Raw genomic sequence first — 14,159 nt, 5'->3', positions numbered from 1 at the left:
GAAAGCCACTCCTTAGTAAAAGAAACATGGAAGCCCGTCTGGAATTTGCCAAAAAGCACATGAATGACTCTCAGACCATGGGAAACAAAATTGTCTGGTCTGATGAGACAAAGATTGAACTCTTTGGTGTGAATGCCAGGCGCCATGTTTGGAGGAAACCAGGCACCGCTCATCACCAGGCCAATACCATCCCTACAGTGAAGCATGGTGGTGGCAGCATCATGCTGTGGGGATGTTTTTCAGCAGCAGGAACTGGCAGACTAGTCAGGGTAGAAGGAAAAATGAATGCATATAGAGATATCCTGGATGAAAACCTGCTCCAGAGCGCTCTTGACCTCAGGCTGGGGCGAAGGATCATTTTTCAGCAGGACAACGACCCAAAGCACACAGCCAAGATCTCAAAAGATTGGCTTCAGAACCACTCCGTGAATGTCCTGGAGTGGCCCAGCCAGAGTCCAGACTTGAATCCGATCGAACATCTCTGGAGAGATCTGAAAATGGCTGTGCACAAACGTCTCCCATCCAACCTGACTGAGCTTGAGACTGTATTTGCTGCCAAAGGTGGATCAACAAAGTATTAAGCAAAGGCTGTGAATACTTATGTAAATATGATTTCTTAGTTTTTCTATTTTTAATAAATTCAAAAAAAACATTTTTCACATTGTCATAATGGAGTATTTTGTGTAGAATTTTGAGATAAGAGATTAAATTAATACAATATGGAATGAGGCTGTAACATAACAAAATGTGGAAAAAGTGAAGCACTGTGAATACTTTCCGGATGCTCTGTACATATATATATATATATATATATATATATATATATATATATATATATATATATATATATATATATATATATATATATATATATATATATATATATATATATATATATATATATATATATATATATATATATATATATATATATATATATATATATATATATATATATATATATATATATATATATATATATATATATATATATATATATATATATAAAGCACAGTGGGGCAGTGGTTAGCGCAAGTGCGGCACAGTTCAAGTCATGGGAACCTCCTGCGTGGGTTCAAATCCAGCTCCAGACTTCCTGTGCGGAGTTTGTATGTTCTCCCCCTGCTTGCGTGGGTTTCCTCCGGGGACTCCGTTTTCCTCCCACATTCCAAAAACATGCATTTCATGTGAATTGGGTGGTCCAAATTGTCCCTAGGTGTGAAAGAGCGAGTGAGATGTCTGTCCCCGTGTGCCCTGCGATTGGCTGGCAACCAGTTCAGGGTGTCCCCTGCCCACCATTGTTTTACAGGGGGGTGAAAATGTTGACCTTGTAATGTTTGCCTTTTCCTGTTTCTAATCAAGTAATATTAATGAATGTCTTCATTAGCTGTAGTGGACATTTTGTCTTTGTTCCGGTAGAAACAATAGCATGAATAACATTAGCAAGAAGCAAATAATTTTGACCTCAATTGTGTTGTGATATTTTCTTTTACCTTTTTAGAATGTAGGCAGGACAGCCGCATGGCCCAGGCTAAACACTACACAACTCTGCAGGAGCTATATCGCAATACCAAACAGAACAGAGCTGATGTGGCACAACTTCTTGACCTTGAGTTTGAGGGGAAGAGGGCCTTCATTGATTCGGACACAATAAGGGAACAAGACAGACCGCCAAAAATATTGAAGGCATATCCATGCTTTCGAGATATTGATCATGTAAGTATGATCACAATTCACACTTTGATTCAGTTGAACAGTGAAATTGTTCTTTTGAACATTGGATGCATACTGCTTTGATACATTAAATAGCTGTTTCAGACCCCATTTACATGCAGGAAAACCTTTCATGCATTTTCTCTGAAAAATGAAAATGAGCAATCTGGTTTTATTTCTGCATGTAGACAGGGAAAACAGCATTTATGCATTGTGGTGTGATTTTTCCTTCTTTAGAATATCTGATAGTCCATCTGTTTCGCAAGTTATTTGCAACACACCTGTCAGCGTTTTATCATCAGTGTGAATAGAATTATTTTCACAAATGGAGGAGGGGAAGGGGAACATAGTTTTTCAGAATACCTCTCTACATATAATTGTTGTTTTCAAGTGATGCTTTAACTACTATGTGTTGGATATTTCCATACAACACTTCTGTGTGTCTTCCCCACCAAAGGTTCTTGATGAACTAAGACGAATAATAGACAACAACAACTCCAACTACGTGCAAGAGCTGAGGGAGCGGTGGCTCGAATTCAAATCTAGATTATGCCTCTATGGGGTTTACAAGAGGGCAATGAAACCTCCAATGTCACTTTCAACTGGTAAGAACAGCCAACATAATACTAATCGAATCTGTATCCTTGTTTGTTTCTGTATACTGAGAGACAAATATTTGATTTGATTTTTATTTTTTTTTAGAGGAGCAAGCAATAAACCTCTTGACCATGCTGCTAGCTCTGTTCCCGTCTCATGTTGCTGTGCCCAAGAAGATGATATCCACTTCTGAAGCGCTCATTCATGTTCTTCTGGTAAGTCACAAACTTTTACATAAGTGCATACTAAACTTTCTCAAATATGGCTGCTCCTTTTGTTGGTCCTCTATTCTGTTCATACTAAATTGTCATGTTTAGTCGGGGAATGGAGGGATGTGATTGCTATCCTACTGATGTTGTGTTTTTCTGTTAAGCCCACAGAGGACCCCGAGACGTTCCTGAACAGAAGGCCACTCACCACACCACTCCTTTTGGTGGATGAAAATCTAGACTCCTTTCTCTGCCTTGGAACCGAAGCAATCCCATCACCCAAAAAGTACCTAGGGGATGCAGTATTCTACATAATTGCATACTATTATGTATTAAATATGACCTACCCTGGGGGACTCAATCCATGACAAAGATGCCACACCAGCTTTCAAACGAGCAAGAAGTGATTGGATGGCCTTTTTTGCATAACTTTGTATAATGCTGCCTCCCCTCGGGAACACACCCACACACCCAGCCATGTACGTACTTTGAGAACTTTTTCTGTTATAAAACATTTGTGACCCCTTACGCTTTGGCCTCTCAGTCTCCCTGTAAGTGTGTGTTTTAATTGCCTTGTTTTGAGTTGAAGGATTGATTTAAAAAAAACAACCCAACTGATGTTCTTAAAATTAGACAAAAAAGAATGTTTGCAGTTCTCTTTTAGAAATTGGTAACTTGCACTCTATATCCTGTAGGCAAAAAAATGTGTTGTCTGTTTGACAGTTCACTGATACATGTGTAAGTGATAACTTTGATTTACAGTTCGCCAACAAACGTTTCAAGATCTTGTCAAGAAAATGAGTATTTCTGTTACTAGTATGTCAGTTGTGTTTTGTGATAATGACAAAGGTTTGTGGTTTGCCAATAAAATGGTAATTTTCACATTAAAACTATTTTTGCATTTGTATAGTATATCGAAACGTAGAGAATTTCTTGAAACAAGACTTCCTCACCTAAGATTTTTATTACTTATAACAAGCAAATTTATCTTGTTTTTGACCCATTTTCTATTTTATTTCCAACTTAATACAAGAATATTGATCTTGTTGTAACCTTCTTGCTAACTACTTTTGAGCAATCCTGGCTTAAACCCAGTTTGTTTCTAAACAATAATTCTCCAAAACAAGCACTAATATCTTAAAATGAGACAAAAAAAAAACCTTGACAAGTACACTTAATAGTATTACTGCATATAATAACATTTTTAGGTATCTTATTTTCTTTTCTTTTTTTTCTTGTTTTAAGAAAACTTTATGAGTCGGATTTTCTTGCTGCACTGGCAGATAATTTTGCTTGAAACAAGTAAATTTCCTGCAATAGTGGCTAGATTTTCTTGTTTTTTTAGAGGCAGTTTTTGCAGTGTTGACGAGTTATGTTAATGGGTAACTGCTAAAGAGTGATTCTAACGGCTAAATGCTAACTTCATGCAAAACATTTTTGGTAATGGCAATATTGTAACGAATTAATATTTAAAAATTATGCTAATGGCCTCATTAGATGAGTTATGTTAACGGATACATGCTAAAAAGTGATGCTAACGGCTAAATGCTAACTTCTTCATGCTGCAAAATTATTCTAATGCTAACATGCTAACGACTCAGCAAATTGAATGGGCTCAATGCATCTCGGATGGGCCAATTAAAATCGAACGGCCCATTCTATTTGAACATGTATATTTCAAAAGTTTTTAAAGTGTAATAACAGCGTTATTACTATGGTTTTTACCATGAATGTGTTTTTTAGACCTCCACAAGGCATATCCTTGTTGCTAACGGTTGTGGGCCCATCTCAAATGAACTTGCCAGTACCGGTGTGGGGGGGCAGAGTAAAAAATAACAGAAACATCTCTCTGAGCTAAAAACTTTATGCTAACTCATAATGCTAACAACCGGGGTTATATATACATACCGGGATCATCTTCCAGATCAATCACAACTCTTACAATTGCCGCGGGAATTGTCTAGTTGTGTAATTGTAATCCTGTGCAGTCCTTGTCATGATTGCCGAAGTGAAGACACCTGTGGCAATCGTTTGGCACGCCGGAGCGCGCTCTCTAATTTGCTGACATTCACTTCTTAAGCGGTCAGCGTCCAGACAAGGACGTCCGATTGTACTCCTGTGTTCCTGTGTGTTTCGCCAGATTAGCAAGTACCAAAGACTACTCTCCTGTTTTGATTCCTGCCTTCGGTTCCGACCTGTTTCTGCCCCACGTTTACGAGCTACTCTCCTGCCCTGGCCATCGACCTCCCCGCTAAGACGTATTGATTCTGCCTACCTGTCACGGGACTGCCGTCCGTCCGATCGCTGCGAACCTTCAGCTCCCGCTAAGAGAAGTGCGACTTCCGCGTCACGAAGCGACCTGCTCCCCACAATCAACGATCACTGGATCGTGGGTGCCAGCTTACATCTCTTTTCAAATAAAACTTAGAAACTAACGCAATTGGGTTCCCGTCTCCGTTCCTGGTTCCTGACAGTCCTTTGAGACATTTTTGTGATTAAGGGCTTTATAAATGAATCCGACTTGACTCGACAAGGCTTAAAACACACTTATATTATAAATCATAAGAATGACCTATATTCCATTTTGACAGTATCTGTGTACTGTTTGTTAATGCTACATCCATTGCAACCCGGTCAACCTTTTTATTTTAAATTTTCATTCTTCATTATATATTGTACTTTTCTTTAAAAAAAAAAAAAATTAACGTGACAATTTGTTAATGCAACATCCATTACAGCCTCGTCATTCTGGAAGGGGGATTACCTCATTTGCGGTACCTTCTAAAGGTTTCTTCATTTTCCTCATGCTGAGATATTTGAGTTTTTCCTTGCCCTAATGGAGGTTTGAATCAGATGGTGCAATGATAGTCTGTATTTTGCAATAGTCTGATCTCTGCAGCCCTTTGAGACTACTTGTGGTTAAGGGATATACAAAAAACATTACTTGACTTGACCTGATTGATTTTAAATTGATTGGACTTCATCCATGTCGAGGCCCACTTTATTTTTGGTCATTTGCCATTGTGGGGTAAAAACTCATTGTTTACCCTTACTTACCTTTAGTGCTCTGTTAAAACTTTAGATAGAAAAAAAAGAGTGTAGGAGAGAAAGAGAGAACGAGTGAGAGAGAGAGAGAGAGAGGGGGGGGGGTGTTGTCGTGGGGGGACTGAGCGGCAGTTTAGGGAATGATGCTAATGGCTAATGGATTAAAGCAGCAAATCCAGGTAGTTTGCGCAACCCTTCACCTTTGCGTGTGAAACCATTCTAAAGGACACTAAGAAGGGTTTGACACACAGTTTTGGACATGGCAGACGTACCAAAGCTTGTAAAAATCGGCATTTCGCTGAAATTGCTCCCGAACAATACCGCTGTCTACTTCAAATCCGATGGGGCCCGCTTTGGACCAACTCGAACCATTGGACTGCTCACCGGTGTTATGCCGAGAAATGCATCCCTGCCGAGATTTGCATCCCCTCGCAAATCACTTTTGAGCAGGTAACGTGTTCATTTTGCCTTTTTCAAATCGCTCGTATTAAAACTGTTATGCACTCTGCCATAAAGCTTATTTCAGCATAATAAGCTTTACGGTAGAGTGCATAACAGTCCTCAAAAATGATTTATATACGGTGTACATTACTGTTCGATTACATTCCCAACAAATACAAAGACTGAATGGTTTAAGTTGTATTACATTCCCAAAAAATGAAGACGAAGTGGTTTTGGTAAATCGAAATGACGGTTAAACCCGGAGCAGTCGAGGCGACGTAGGTACACCCCCATTTCATGTTTTCCCTTTATTTTTTAGATTTGTTGGGTTGGTGATCGTTTATATGTGATTTATTGATCGAATCATATGACAGATGTATCGCAAAATAGTCAGTAGAACAACGCAGACACATCTGGGTCATGCTCAGACCTGAGTCTCATAGGAGCAGTGTCATTTGGGTGCCATATAGCATTTGTGCAATGCTTTATGGTGCCCCCCATCACCACCACACAAACAAATTGAAATTGAAGTTCTCAGTGCAATTTTTTTATTCACAAAACATGCATGCCGAGATTTGCATCCTCTCGCTACCATATCCATTTTTACCTCGTTTTATCTCACTTTTATATCACTTTTCGGGAATGTAGTGGCGAACATATAACCAAAACCTCTTTGTCTTGCATTTGTTGGGAATGTATACAACTTAAACCATTCCGTCTTTGTGTTTGTTGTGAATGTAATCGAACGGTAATGCACACCGTATACAATACACTTTTGAGCAGGTAACATGTTTATTTTGCCTTTTTCTATTCAAATCGCTTGTATTTAAACTGTTATGCCCTCTATTATGAAGCTTATTTCAGCATAATAAGCTTTACTGTAGAGTGCATAACAGTTCTCAAAGTGACTCAAAAGTACCAGGGTTGCTGGGGTGCTCGAACCCCCCCCAGCTATCTTTCAGTAGTGGGCAGAGAAAACTATGAACTGATGGCTAGCCAAATTGCATGTCACAGAATCAAGAAACTCACTCGCTCATTCACATCTAGGGACAATTTGGACCGGCGAACTAACTATGCACGCATGTCTTTGGAATTTGGGAAACCAGAGTGCCTAGGGAGAATATGCAAACCCCGCGGCACCTGGACTTGAACCCTAAATCTCCGCACTGTGGGTTGTACGCTAACCACCCACTTGCTGTGCCGCCTCTATAAAAAAAAAACAGCGCTGATTAAACATTCCACTGGTCCTGTCCCCTAGATGTTGCTGTCATGTGTAGTGCAGACAGAAATGAGTCCCAGGAAGACTACAAACTAGGTAGACGGAATGGGAGCAAAAAAAACACCTATTTTCTTTCAGCATTTCTCAAAGAAAGTCAAAAAGTAGGGAATATATATACATTAGGGTTTTTTTTTTTACTCTAAAAACATATTTTTTGTACCACTCGTTTGGTGAGTGAGTCCCTTAAGCACACCATTGCATCATTTCCTGAGATTCGGCCTGCAACCTCAGTGGAACTGTTTAAATCTAGTTTTAAACACACAATTTTATTCTCTAGTTTATGAATGACCTTTTTATCCTGTTGACAACTTCAGTGTATTATTTGTTATTGCAACATCCATTGCGGCCTGGTCATCCTGGAAGGGGGGTTACCTCATGTGCAGTATCTTCTCAAGGTTTCTTTATTTTTGAGTTTTTCCTTGCCCTCATGTAGGTTTCAGATCAGGGGATGGTGTCGTAATAGCCTGGTTTGCAATAATCGGTGGTCTGTGCAGCCCTTTGATACTCCTTATCATCATAGATCAAGGGTTATACAAACAAACATGACTTGAGTTGACTATGTTCTGTCTTGGGTAAGTACAGCCTGAGCGCGCCCGTCCATCTCTCTCCAGACCAACAGATGTTTCCACCAAGCAGTAAATATTACACACTGTCCCTTTAAAATATTTCAAAAAGGTAATCACCTTTTGGCTGACAAAGCATTGACTTTTCTGTACTTTCGGGTTGAGTGCCATCTTGTGGGATTTTTCCTGTACTGCAGGTCCGATTGTAAATACATTGAGCCTTTGGAAATGAATGGGCGTCTTAACGAGTTCCCTCCGGTGGCGTTTTTGCGGTACTGCCGCTCACAGAAACACTTTAAGACAATGGAGTTGAATGTGTCTCAAGTTTTTTCACACTGTCCCTTTAAGTTCTGACTAAACGTGACTGTTTTCAACGGTTCCGAGGGCTGCAATTAAAAATGCTTAGAGTCAATTTACGTAAAATTACTTCTTTTTATTTACAGATTGTCCCTTTATGTCCGAGGCAAGCAGGAGCATTTCTAAGGCACTGCAACCTGAAATTTGAAAAAACGCTTTGAGCCAAAGTCATTAAATGGGTTTCACGTTTTTTCACTCACTGTGCCTTTAATTTTTGACAAAACTTGGCTGTTTCAACTGTTCTGCAGGCAGTAATAAAAACAAAACCCTATGAGTCAATTTAAATAAAAATACTTTTTTCAATTTAAACATTGTCTCTTTATGGCTGACAAAGCATTGACTTTTCTGATACAAATTCTCCCATACAAATGAATTGGCACCTATTTAACAGTGTTGCACTTTTGGGTTGAGTTCCATCTTGTGGGATTTTTGCCGTACTGCAGCTCCCGTTGTAAATACATTGAGCCGTTGGAAATGAATGGGCGCCTATTTAACGAGGGCCCTCCGGTGGCGATATTGCAGTGCTGAAGCTCACATTAGAAAAATGCTTTGAGACAATAGAGTTGAATGTGTCTCAATTTTTTTCACACACTGTCCCTTTAAATTCTGACAAAACTTGGCTGCTTTTAAGGGTTCTGTGGGCACAAATTAAATACAATTTGAGTCAATATAATTTCATGGGACTCAGGTTTGTTCACACGGTGTCCCCTTATGGATAACACCCTTGTGCCCGCCAATAGTGGATGTTCCCGGCTTGTGTTTGGGAACTTGTCGGCCGAACTCCGGGGCTTGTGTTTGGGAACTTGTGCCCGCCACTAGTGGATGTAGACCTGGCTTGTGTTTGGGGACGAGTGGGCCGAGCACCGGGTCTTGAGGTTGGGGACTGGTGCCCGCCACCAGTGGATGTTTTCCCGGCTTGTGTTTGGGGACTAGTGCCTGCCACCAGTGGATGTTTTATTATGCATTTCTCAGCCTGAAACGCTCACAGAAACAATCATTTAATAATGACAATAACTTTGTAACCATACATACTAAAATCATAAATCTTGCTTTCCCGGAAAACTTGTGAATTGTATATATTTAGTGCAGGGATGGTGGAAAATTTCAACTCTTTTCGTTATGCAAACTTTTAAAAAAGTGTGTCTGACATCCTAAATACCGCTTTATTATGCGTTTCTCAGCTTGAAACTTCGAAAATAACATCATTTAATAATGACAACAACTTTGTAACCATACATGCCAGAATCATAAATCTTGCTTTCCTGGGTAGGAAAACCTGAAAATGGTATATATTTAGTGCAGGAATGGTGGAAAATTTTAACTTTTTTCGTTATGCAAACTTTTAATAATGTGTGACTGGCATCCTAAATACCTCTTTATAATGCGTTTTTCAGCTTGAAACTCCAAAAATAACATCATTTAATAATGACGATAACTTTGTAACCGTACAAGCTAGAATCATTGAACTTGCTTTCCCGGGTTGGAAAACTTGTGAATTTTATATATTCCGTGCAGGAATGGTGGAAAAAGTTCAACTTTTCAGTTATGCAAATTTTAAAAAAGTGTGACTGGCATCCTAAATACCGCTTTATTATGCATTTCGCAGCCTGAAATGTTTTAAAATAACATCATTTAATAATGACAATAACTTTGTAACCGTTGTGACTTTTTTTCCAAATCCCCCCATAGAAATGAATTGGCACCTTAACGGTGTTGTCCTTTCGGGTTGAGTGCCATCTTGTGGGATTTTTCCCGTACTGCAGGTCCGATTGTAAATACATTGAGCCTTTGGAAATGAATGGGCGTCTATTTAACGAGTTCCCTCCGGTGGCGTTTTTGCGGTACTGCAGCTCACAGTAACACTTTAGGATAATGGAGTTGAATGTGTCTGAAGTTTTTTCAGACTGTCCCTTAAGTTCTGACAAAATTTGACTGTTTTCAACGGTTTTGAGGGCTGCAATTAAAAATGCTCAGAGTCAATTTACGTAAAATTACTTCTTTTTATTTACACATCCGAGGCAAGCAGGGGCATTTCTGAGGCACTGCAACCTGAAATTTGAAAAAACGCTTTGAGCCAAAGTCATTAAATGGGTTTCACGTTTTTTCACTCACTGTGCCTTTAATTGTTGACAAAACTTGACTGTTTCAACTGTTCTTCAGGCAGTAATAAAAACAAAACCCTATGAGTCAATGTAAATAAAAAGACTTTTTTTCAATTTAAACATTGTCTCTTTATGGCTGACAAAGCATTGACTTTTCTGGTACAAATTCTCCCACTCAGTAGCCTAGATGGTAAGGCGCCCGCTTTGAGACTGGGAGGTCGCTGGTTCGCGCCACGGCCGAGTCATACCTAAGACTTATAACATTGGTAAAATGGCGGCGCCCTCTGTTGGCTGCAGCTGCCTCGGCTTGCTACAACGGGTCAGGTGAATCGACATTTTGTTCTGTGTACATTGTTACAAAGAATGAAAATACAAAGGAAATTATTATTATTATTATTACACAGATGAATTGGCACCTATTTAACAGTGTTGCACTTTTGCGTTGAGTGCCATCTTGTGGGATTTTTGCCGTACTACAGCTCCGGTTGGAAATTAATGGGCGCCTATTTAACGAGCCCCCCCCCCCCCCCCCCCGGTGGCGATATGGCGGTACTGCAGCTCACATTAGAAAAATGCTTTGAGACAAGGAGTAGATGAAACGCTCAAAGAAACAATCATTTAATAATGACAATAACTTTTGAACCATGCATGCTAGAATCATAAATCTTACTTTTCTGGTTTGGAAATCTGCTGAATTTTCTATATTTAGTGCAGATTTGGTGAAAAAAACTCAACTTTTTGAGTTATGCAAGTATTCATACAAGTGTGACTTGCAGGCTGAAAAGCTCTCTTCTAAGCTTATGTGCGCCTGAAACATCTGAAGAAGCAATCATTTAATAATGACAATAACTTTTGAACCATGCATGCTAGAATCATAATTCTTGCTTTCCTGGGTTGGAAATCTTATAATTTTTCTATATTTAGTGCATATTTGGTGAAAAAAGCTCAACTTTTTGAGTTATGCAAGTTTTCATACAAGTGTGACTTGCAGGCTGAAAAGCTCTTTTTTATGCGTATCTGCCCTGAAACGTCCGAAAAAGCAATCATTTAATAATGACAATATTTTTTGAACCATGCATGCTAGAATCATAATTCTTGCTTTCCTGGGTTGGAAATCTTCTAAATTTTCTATATTTAGTGCAGATTTGGTGAAAAAAGCTCAACTTTTTGAGTTATGCAAGTTTTCATACGAGTGTGACTTGCAGGCTGAAAAGCTCTCTTTTACGCGTATCTGCGCCTGAAACGTCCGAAAAAGTAATCATTTGATAATGACAATAACTTTTGAACATGCATGCTAGAATCATAATTCTTGCTTTCCTGGGTTGGAAATCTTCTGAATTTTCTATATTTAGTGCAGATTTGGTGAAAAAAGCTCAACTTTTTGAGTTATGCAAGTTTTCATACAAGTGTGACTTGCAGGCTCAAAAGCTCTCTTTTACGCGTATCTGCGCCTGAAACGTCCGAAAAAGCAATCATTTAATAATGATAATAACTTTTGAACCATGCATGCTAGAATCATGATTCTTGCTTTCCTGGGTTGGAAATCTTCTGAATTTTCTATATTTAGTGCAGATTTGGTGAAAAAAGCTCAACTTTTTGAGTCATGCAAGTTTTCATACAAGTGTGACTTGCAGGCTCAAAAGCCCTCTTTTACGCGTATCTGCGCCTAAAACGTCCGAAAAAGCAATCATTTAATAATGACAATAACTTTTGAACCATGCATGCTAGAATCATGATTCTTGCTTTCCTGGGTTGGGAATCTTCTGAATTATCTATATTTAGTGCAGATTTGGTGAAAAAGGCTCAACTTTTTGAGTTATGCAAGTTTTCATACAAGTGTGACTTGCAGGCTCAAAAGCTCTCTTTTACGCGTATCTGCGCCTGAAACGTCCGAAAAAGCAATCATTTAATAATGACAATAACCTTTGAACCATGCATGCTAGAATCATGATTCTTGCTTTCCTGGGTTGGAAATCTTCTGAATTATCTATATTTAGTGCAGATTTGGTGAAAAAAGCTCAACTTTTTGAGTTATGCAAGTTTTCATACAAGTGTGACTTGCAGGCTCAAAAGCTCTCTTTTACGCGTATCTGCGCCTGAAACGTCCGAAAAAGCAATCATTTAATAATGACAATAACTTTTGAACCATGCATGCTAGAATTAAAATTCTTGCTTTCCTGGGTTGGAAATCTTCTAAATTTTCTATATTTAGTGCAGATTTGGTGAAAAAAGCTCAACTTTTTGAGTTATGCAAGTTTTCATACATGTTTGACTTGCAGGCTGAAAAGCTCTCTTTTACGCATATCTGCGCCTGAAACGTCCGAAAAAGCAATGATTTAATAATGACAATAACTTTTGAACCATGCATGCTAGAATCATAATTCTGTCTTTCCTGGGTTGGAAATCTTATAATTTTTCTATATTTAGTGCATATTTGGTGAAAAAAGCTCAACTTTTTGAGTTATGCAAGTTTTCATACAAGTGTGACTTGCAGGCTGAAAAGCTCTTTTTTATGCGTATCTGCGCCTGAAACGTCCGAAAAAGCAATCATTTAATAATGACAATATTTTTTGAACCATGCATGCTAGAATCATAATTCTTGCTTTCCTGGGTTGGAAATCTTCTAAATTTTCTATATTTAGTGCAGATTTGGTGAAAAAAGCTCATCCTTTTGAGTTATGCAAGTTTTCATACAAGTGTGACTTGCAGGCTGAAAAGCTCTCTTTTACGCGTATCTGCGCCTGAAACGTCCGAAAAAGTAATCATTTGATAATGACAATAACTTTTGAACCATGCATGCTAGAATCATAATTCTTGCTTTCCTGGGTTGGAAATCTTCTGAATTTTCTATATTTAGTGCAGATTTGGTGAAAAAAGCTCAACTTTTTGAGTTATGCAAGTTTTCATACAAGTGTGACTTGCAGGCTCAAAAGCTCTCTTTTACGCGTATCTGCGCCTGAAACGTCCGAAAAAGCAATCATTTAATAATGACAATACCTTTTGAACCATGCATGCTAGAATCATGATTCTTGCTTTCCTGGGTTGGAAATCTTCTGAATTTTCTATATTTAGTGCAGATTTGGTGAAAAAAGCTCAACTTTTTGAGTTATGCAAGTTTTCATACAAGTGTGACTTTCAGGCTCAAAAGCCCTCTTTTACGCGTATCTGCGCCTGAAACGTCCGAAAAAGCAATCAATTAATAATGACAATAACTTTTGAACCATGCATGCTAGAATCATGATTCTTGCTTTCCTGGGTTGGAAATCTTCTGAATTTTCTATATTTAGTGCAGATTTGGCGAAAAAAGCTCAACTTTTTTAGTTATGCAAGTTTTCATACAAATGTGACTTGCAGGCTCCAAAGCTCTCTTTTACGCGTATCTGCGCCTGAAACGTCCGAAAAAGCAATCATTTACTAATGACAATAACTTTTGAACCATGCATGCTAGAATCATGATTCTTGCTTTCCTGGGTTGGAAATCTTCTGAATTTTCTATATTTAGTGCAGATTTCGTGAAAAAAGCTCAACTTTTTGAGTTATGCAAGTTTTCATACAAGTGTGACTTGCAGGCTCAAAAGCTCTCTTTTACGCGTATCTGCGCCTGAAACGTCCGAAAAAGCAATCATTTAATAATGACAATAACTTTTGAACCATGCATGCTAGAATCATGATTCTTGCTTTCCTGGGTTGGAAATCTTCTGAATTTTCTATATTTAGTGCAGATTTGGTGAAAAAAGCTCAACTTTTTGAGTTATGCAAGTTTTCATACAAGTGTGACTTGCAGGCTCAACAGCTCTCTTTTACGCGTATCTGCGCCTGAAACGTCCGAAAAAGCAATCATTTAATAATGACA

This window comes from Urocampus carinirostris, chromosome 6 (assembly GCF_059441175.1).
Source record: "Urocampus carinirostris isolate Australia breed hairy pipefish chromosome 6, RoL_Ucar_1.0, whole genome shotgun sequence".
Taxonomy (NCBI): Eukaryota; Metazoa; Chordata; class Actinopteri; order Syngnathiformes; family Syngnathidae; genus Urocampus; species Urocampus carinirostris.
Note: the sequence above shows the minus strand (reverse complement) of the source record.